The sequence below is a fragment of the Odocoileus virginianus genome, chromosome 13, assembly GCF_023699985.2.
Source record: "Odocoileus virginianus isolate 20LAN1187 ecotype Illinois chromosome 13, Ovbor_1.2, whole genome shotgun sequence".
In the NCBI taxonomy this organism is placed as follows: Eukaryota; Metazoa; Chordata; class Mammalia; order Artiodactyla; family Cervidae; genus Odocoileus; species Odocoileus virginianus.
Window position 1 is genome coordinate 14,485,009 of NC_069686.1, and position 9,360 is coordinate 14,494,368.

Sequence of the window (9,360 nt, forward strand, 5' to 3'; positions counted from 1 at the left end):
TTGCTGGAATGGGGACGTTAGGAAATACAGAAGCTGTAAGCCAGAAGACAAGGGAACACTTCCAATCCCAAGGACAAAGTGAGAACTAGATAGATAAATGACCTATAATGGATAAATGAGCTATAGTCACCTGTGGAGAAAATCTCAGTGGGGTGGAGGAAAATCAGATTGGGTGTAGAAGAGTAGTTGAGGATTTAGCCTAGCAGAGGAGCCTTTTACCTAGGTAGTGCCCTATAGACAGTGGTAGAAGTTCCAATGGCCTCAAAATTTAAAATAAAGCCTAATCTAGAAGACCTGAATAGGCATTCTTCCAAAGAAGACATACAGATGGCTAGCAGGCATATGAAAAAATGCTCAACATCACTGTTCATCAGAGAAATGCAAATCAAAGCTATGAGACATCACCTCACACCAGAATAGAATAGCTATCATCAAACAGACCACAAATGACAAATGCTGGCCAGGATGTGGGGGGAAAGGGAACCCTCTTACACTGTTGATGGGAATGTAAATAGGTGCAGCCACTATGAAAAACAGTATGGAGTTTCCTCAAAAAACTAAAAATAGGACAATTATATGATACAGCAATTCTTTTCCTGGGTATATATCTGAAGAAAATGAAAACACTAATTCAAAAAGATACATGCACTTCAATGTTGTAGCAGCATTATTTACAATAGCCAAGATATGGAGGAAACCTAAATGCCTATCAACAAATGAATGGATAAAGAAGATATGGCATGTATGTGTGTATATATATAATATATATATATATATGAATGTTATTCAGTCATAAAAAAGAATGAAATTTTGCCATTTACAGAAGCATGGATGAATCTTGAAGGCATTTTGCTAAGTGAAATAAGTCAGACAGAGAAAGACAAACACCATGTTATCTCACATGTGAAATCTAAAAAAAGAAAAAGCCAAGCTCATAGAAGAGATCAGACTTGTGAGAGGAAATCAAAGGAAACTGGTCAGAAGGTAAAAGTTTCCAGTTATAAGATAAGTACTAGGGAGGTAATGTATACTACAGAAAACCCTGCTGTGTGATATGTAGGAATGTTAGAGTAAATCTTAAGAGTTTCATCTCAAGCAAAAAAAATTTTTTCCTCTCCTCTTTTTCTTCACTTTGTCTATATGAAAAGATGGATGTTAGCTGAACGTATTCACAATATATGAAAATCAAACTATGTTACTGTATGCCTTAAACTTATACAGTGATATATGTCAATTATTTCTCAATAAAACTGGAAATACATACATACATAATAAAGCCTAAGGTCATGAACAAATTAATATAAATATAAGATACACGTTTACAGGTTAAATCACAATCTTAAATAAAAATCACAACTGGTTAAGATGAATGAAAATTAAGGTATGTAAGTAGTAACTTCATAAAAATAAAATTTTGAAGAATGTTATGAATGTAATTAGTACTATAGCTGATTTAACTCTTTAATTTGAATTTTATTTGTCTTTAATTTGATCTAGATGGAAGGGGTATTATTAATACCAAATGATACTGACAAATATCTACTGTCCATTTTAAACCACTCAGTTTGGAAAGAACCTGCTTGCAAAGAACCATTTCCATCATGCAAATCCTGATGCATTTAACAAATTCATTTTAATTAAAAGTTTAAAAATATCAAGAATGTTGGTTAGAAAAAAAAGAATGTTGGAAATCAAATTAATAATTGAAACAAACCATTCCTAAACAATCTTAGAATATGTTACTCAGAATAATTAGGCTTTAGTTCCTAAAAGAGCAACAGCAAAATACATAAAGCAGTGGCAATAAATATCCAGAATTTAGCCAGAAACTCAAGTAAAAGATAGTGGCTAAACTCCAGTGAGCCTCACATACAGCCTTTCCTTCCCCCTTTCTTACAGTGAAGTCACTTGGAGAACAGCTTCTTATCCCTGAGAGATGAAACTGGGTTAGCTACAGAGCTTGTGTCCTTTCCTCCTTCTTCTTTCCCTTACTGGAAAATAGTTCTTTCCACTGGGATGGGAGGCTCATCAGTAAGGGGATCACCTGTGCCTCCAGGAAGAAGACCTAGAATGGGGGAGTTGGCTGGGTCTAGCAGACACCTAGAGTGGGCTAATCTCATTTGACCCCTTTCCCAGAGTGTTCAGAGAGGGATGAGGAAGCATCAGTTCCCAGTCTCACTCTGATTTCCTTCTTTGCCTGGAGGCCAGCTCTGATGCCTTGGACAGCAAAGTATACAGAATAACAAACTTTGAACTATTAGCAAGAAATGTATTATATAAAGCAAAAGTATTTACTGAATGTTACTATATACCTGATACTTGATGGATACAAAACAGTAGGTATATAAGTTTAAGCTTACAATAAACTTGCAAAACAAGCAACAAACGTGTTATTTTCTATTCATGTATCTGTGTCCTCCACTAGACTATGAATTCTAGGACAGTAGAGATGATATTCATTATATTTACAGCGGCCCTTGATGGCCCAGTCTCTACCCACCTAATAAATATTGAATAAATAAATGAGCATACATCATCAAAGTAACAACAAATGGTAGCCTCTACATAGTCGGGTACCAAAGTGAGGGGTAGCAAATTAAAGTTTGAAGCGGATAGAGAAGGGAAGGTTAGCTAAATGACAGTCAATGGGTTTGGAGATAAGGTTAGAATTGGGCCTTCCCATTTCATGCAGAGTAGAAGAAGCTGTCTTAGCTAGAGCCTAGCAGCTTTGGGGACCATGTCCTATTGAAAGTGAAAGTGAACGTTGCTCAGTCATGCCTGACTCTTTTCAACCCCATGGACTATATACTCCATGGAATTCTCCAGGCCAGAATACTGGAGTGGGTAGCATTTCTCCAGGGGATTCTCCCAACCCAGGGATCGAACCCAGGTCTCCCGCACTGCGGGCGAATTCTTTACCAGCTGAGTTGCCAGAGAAGCCCAAGAATACTGGAGTGGGTAGCCTATCCCTTCTTCAGGGGATCTTCCCAATCCAGGAATCGAACTGAGGTCTCCTGCATTATATGTGGATTCTTTACCAACTGAGTTATGAGGGAAGCCCTTTGAGACATTCCCAAAAGAAGACATAAGGGAGCAACTCCAATGTAAAACTGCCATCCCCATATGGGACAACAGTGGTGTTATGGTAGGAGTTCCCAGGACAGTCTCTTCTCTTGGGTCTAGAGACTGCCAAACAACTGACTGTCTTTGGTCACTAAACCAAAGTCTTTAAAAGACCAAAGTCCTTAAAGTATCCAAAGCCTGAAAGTCTTAGATATAAAGCTTGATTATGATATTTTAATTTAGGTTGTTAGTGATAGGTCTGAAATGTAAGGAGTTGGTTGCCTCTTAGCTTCATGATTTTTAAGAACAAGCAGATGCCTAGGCAGCCCACCCCCAATTGCCAGGCCAATCTAGACAAGGTTGTCCCCAGAGGTGGGACCTCATGGCCATCTCTCCATGATAGCCCAGAGCAACAGGACAACTCCTGATCCAGACCTCTCTTCTTGATCTGGTGAGACTCCACCGATGGGAATGTCATCTCACCTTTGACTGGAAGAGCAAGGATCCACAGCTATTGGAATAACTCTCCTCACCTCCCTTTACCCTTTTTTGTGCCAATCTGAGTCTGGAGTGGTAAGAAACTAGATCCCTTTTAGGCTAGGTCACCTTTTCTTTTTTCCCCAAAAGTTCTGGTTGGTAGCAATAAAACTCATGTATCAGTTGGAATCTCAGCCGAAAACTGATAATATGGGAATAGTTGGAGGAAATTTTGGTAAAAGGACTATTTAAAAGGGTATGATCAGAATAAGGAATCAACAAGGAATAGTACAGTACTGCCCCGGGGGCTGCTTTCACTCTGCAAAACAAGGTATAGAGAAGTTATTGAAACCTGCAGATTGAGAGGTTGTGCCCAGAGGGATGCCAAACAGGAGCCAGGACACAGCCAGCCTGATGAAAACCCTCAGGGAGGAAACTGGAAGGATAATACTCTCAACCCTCCTGTCTCTTTGGTCAAGGCCAACAGGAAGTTGGAGACCAAGAGAGAGCCCTTTAATGCAACCTCTGCCCACCACTTCTGATGCAGGGAGCAAGATGGAGAAGGGCAGGCAGGGATCTCAGGGGACAAATGGCAGCCCTCTGGCTCAGCTGTGCTCTCTGTGAGTCTCCATTCTCCATGAGTCTGTGCCTGTGTAAAGATTCACTTATTTCAAGTAAAAAGGACCTCTTCTTAAAATCAATCCTTAGTCAGTGAGCCAGAGGCAAATGGAATCATGGGATTGGGGGCCTAAATTCTAATCAGCCAATAAATGGCTGTGTGATATTGGAAAAAGTAAGCTTTTCTGTATTTGGCTTAATCACCCTTCACTGTCTAATGAGTGTACTGTGAAGATATTTGTAGGACTGAGTTGCTCAGTGGTGTCCAGTGCTTTGCAACCCCATGGACTACAGCCCTCCAGGCTCCTCTGTCCATGGGATTTTCCAGGCGAGAATACTGGACTAAGCTGCCATTTCTTTCTCCAGGGGACCTTCCCAATCCAGGGATCGAACCCAGGTCTCCCACATTGCAGGCGGATTCTTTACCAACTAAGCCGCCAGGGACGTGATTATATTCTGATCCCCTCTTTTTCTACAATTGCTTTCCTTAATGACTTAATAACAAAGAGCTTCTCTGGCTCTCTTTCTACTTATCTCTTCAAAATCAATCTATTTCTCTCTCTCTAGCTTTCTCTATCTCTGTCTCCATCTTTATCTCCATCTCATTGTTGTTCAGTCTTTTCCACTGCACTTCATCTGATATTGAAATTTACCCTGTGATATGGGCTTCCCCTGTGGCTCAGTTGGTAAAGAATCCACCTGCAACGCAAGAAACCCTGGTTCAATTCCTGGGTTGGAAGATCCCCTGGAGAAGGGATAGGCTATCCACTCCAGTATTCTCCATCTTATTGTTGTTCAGTCTTTTCCACTGCATTTCATCTGACATTGAAATTTACCTTGTGATATTGGCTTCCCTTGTGGCTCAGCTGGTAAAGAATCCATCTGCAATGTGGGAGACCTGGCTTTGATCCCTGGGTTGGGGAGATCCCCTGGATAAGGGAAAGGCTACCCATTTCAGTACTCTGGCGTGGAGAATTCCATGGACTCTCACAAAGAGTCAGACACCACTGAGCGACTTTCACTTTATGCTGTGAGTACTGTTGTGGTTTAAAGTGATCCTTCAAGTTTAACGAGAATCACCCTACTGGCACCTTATGCAATCCTGATACTATCACAATGCAAATATTGTTTAAAATCTCCTTACAATATGGTATATGACAGAAGCCACAGTATTCAAAGAACAATTGATTCATATGATTATGAATATGATAATTTTCATGATAAATAACAGGCTTACATACTGCATGTTTACATATTATTAAATAAATAATGGATGTCTACTGTGCGCCATACTAAGTGTTTTATGCCAATTATTATTAGGTATTATTAGGTGCCATTATTATTGCCACTTTGGAGAAGAGGAACAAGAGATTTAGTGAAATTAGATAACTTCCCCAATGGTGCAAAACATTACTCAGACACAAGATTTAATCTATGTACTTGACACTACATATTATTGAATTTCAAAGCGGGCATGTGATTCAAACCCTCTAACCCAGAGGTCCCCAATCTTTTTGGCACCAGGGACTGGTTTTGTGGAAGACAATTTTCCCAAGGACTGGGAGTGGAAGTGATGATTTCAGGATGATTGAAGCACATTACATTTATTGTGCACTTTATTTCTAATCTGATGCCACCACTGATTTGACAAGAAGTACCGGTCCACGACCCGGTGGTTGGGGACCCCTGCTCTAACCCCATGGTCACACCTACAGTAAATTCCTAATCCAGAAGAAAGATAATACCAGTCTGGAGATAGATGGTAGTGATCGTTCCACAGCAATTTACTTAGTGCCACTGAACTGTACACCTAAAAACTGTTAAAACAGTAATTTTGCGTTGTGTATATTTGATCACAAAAAAAATCAAAGACTTCAGTAAAAATGATGAAAGCAGTATTTCAAACCAAAAAAAAAAAAAAAAGTGATTTTTGTAATATGCTGCTTTAAATGCTTGTGTTACAAAATTAATGATAAAATTAGATATTATAAACACATATTACCTATTTTGTTTTCACGTATAAAGTTGTATATTCAATTTAGGTGAAAAAAATGTAAACTATCTTCTTAATGGAGAGATGCAATTTTTCTTGTTTGCTATTGCCATATATTTGTAGCTGGCAATTTTCAACCAAAAATCAATAGCCATCTAAATTAATATTTAATGAAGAGAAAAACAAAGATAGCTTTGGACATGAAGTGACAGAGAAATTTTGTCATCACCAACCACTAAGGATTATCAAAGGATTTACTACAGCAAATTGAGAACTGTACCAAAGAAAGCAATGGCATGGGAAAAATCAAAGTGGTGAAAAAAGAGAGACAGTGCCACATATACAAGATAATTGCTATGTTATTTTCAACTGCAAATAAAATAGGAAGCAATCAACATGCTCCCCAAAATGAGGAAATCAGCTAAATTATTGTGCTTCCACTTAAGAGAATATCATGCAGCCATTAAAAATTGTAAGTACCAAGATTTTTTACAGCTATATAGAAATACTTATGTTTTTATGTTTAATAAAAATAAAATGCAGTATTTTATTCAGATTATGCTTATCAGGGCTTCCCTGTTAGCTCAGATGGTAAAGCATCTGCCTGCAATGCGGGAGACCTGGGTTTGATCCCCAGGTCAGTAAGATCCCCTGGAGAAGGAAATGGCAACCCACTTCAGTAATCTTGCCTGGAAAATTCCGTGGATGGAGGAGCTTGGTAGGCTACAGTCCATGGGATCGCAAAGATTCGGACACGACTGAACAAATTCACTGGTTCACTGGATGCTTATCAGCATTATAAATATATGTGTACATATGTATGCAGATTTAAATAAAACATGCAAAAATTAAAGGGATGGTTGTGATTGAGTGGTAGAATTATGGGTGATTCTTTTCCTCCTTTATTTTCCAAACTGTAATGCCATGTCATTATTGTACTAGTTATCAACTGTTTTAGAACAAGATACCCTAATATTTAGAGACTTAAGACATTAAGCACTTATTTTCCCAAAGTTTTTGTGGGTCAAGGATTCAGGTTTGCCAGATGCTTCAGCCTCAAGGACAACAGTTGGCTCAAAGCTTGACCAAGAAAAGAGCCACTTCCAAGAGCATTCAGGTGGTTGCTGTGAGATTCAGCTCCTCTATAAGTGAAACTGTGACATTTGAGGTAGGCTGGGGCCTGGGACCCCCTATTGGACTACTTGCCCTTGTACCTGGGCAAATGACTCCTCAAACAACGGCTCTCATGCACAGCTGGGGCAAATCACGAACAAAAGCTACGAAATGGCCACAAATCAACTGCCGTTTCTGAGGAGACAGGAGCAAAAGCAGGATACTGTGCACACATCACCAGCAAGGGGGTGTGCCACCCCTCAAGCCCAACCCACCAATCTGCCCCCACCTTCACCCATTTAAGGAACCATCCTGCTCTCCTCAGAGGTGGAGCTGGGTACCTGGTACTTGTTCTCCTTCTCTCCTTCATGCTGCACCATGAGTCCCAATAAAGCCTTGCCTGAATTCCTCACCTGGCCTCATCAATTTCTGCTGATTAAAGAGACCAAGGACCCAGGTCACTATCACACTGAGGGTTAGTATTCTAATTCCATGGCTGCCACCCTATACCTACCTCAGTTCCACATCACATGGCCTCTCCATAAAAACATGGCAGCTGGTTTTCATCAGAGCAAACATACAATGAAGACAAGTGTGACAGGAGCCAGAGTCATTTTGTAGCCTAATCTCAGAGCCAAAATGTCCTCACTTGTGCCATATTCTGTGGGTTGGAAGAAAGTCCCTATGTTCAGCCCAGACTCGAGGAATGGGAGATCACTGAGGCCATCTTGAAGGCTGCCTACCACAGTGGTCGTTAAAACCTAAGACCTATGAAATAAGTGCTCTTTTCTTTTTATCATCTAGTAGTCTAAAATCGGCCCGTGACCCATAAATTCTTGGGAAATAGAAATCAGCAACTTCTTCTAGCAAAGTATCAGTAGGAGTAAATCAGAAGCCTCTAAGCACTGGAAAGTTTACGCTTCTAGGAATGTAGGGCCCTCTGGGGCCATTTCAGAAAGGCCCAGGTGTGGCATGAGGGTGAGGCCTAAGGGGTGAGGGGGACGGAAACAGTATACTATTGATATCTAAGAGCTTTTCCTTTTACCACCCACCACCCAAATCCTAAAGAATCTGATTATGTTTCATCCTTGACCGACTTGTCTCTCAATCTTCTGACTTCAGAAAGACCCTTTACAGCACATTTTTAAAGTCAGAGGACGTATGCAACAGAGGAAAACCAAGCCAAATGTGGTGCTTTGTTTCAGTTACAAAGGATTATAGTGTAAAAGCTTCACCCTTTTCACAGAAAGGTGACTTCTACCCTTCCATTTGGGAGGTACTGGGTAACCCTCACAGATGAAAGACACAAGCAGTAAGAAATGAGGGTTAGGAGGAAGAAGAAGAAATAAAGACAACTCCATACCCCCAAATTATCAGAAAGAAACAGAAAAAAATTCATCAATTATGGAATGATAGTTGTTTCCAATCATGCCCCAGCTGCCATTAAAATCACTCTCTGCAAAATTGCCCACCCTGGATTACCAGTACCATAGGGTACTCACACCTAAATCTTTTTTTAAAATTTTTATTGTAGCATATAGTTGCTTTGCAATGTTGTGTTAGTTTATTGCTTTACGGCAAAGTGGATCAATTATACACATACATATATCCACTCCTTTTCAGCTTTCCTTCCCGTTTAGGTCACCACAGAACACTGAGTTGAATTTCCTGTTCTGTAAGTAGGTTCTCATTAGTTATCTATTTTATTCTTTGGGACTGTCAGTTCCAATCTCCCAATTCATCCCACCCCTACATCCCCCGCTGGTAACCATAAACTTTAGAACAGAAACTTGAAAGCTTTTAGGAACGGAGACTTGCCCAGCTCTCTCAATCCAGTTCAGATTAGAATAATACATATTTAAACTGTTGCCTCCAGACACCTCTAAGAAAGTAATTGCTTACTCCAGTTTACTGTTTGAAACAGGAGGTGAACCCCCAGAAGAATCAGAACTTTATTTTAGCTGTGACTGTCACTAGTCTGGGAACTCCTCCAGCTCGACAAGACTCAACTGGAGTTTGATTCAAAAATAGTTGCTCCCAAAGGCTCCAACCAAATGACAAATGTCTTCATCTAAGAAGAGGTTTTATTCTACTTT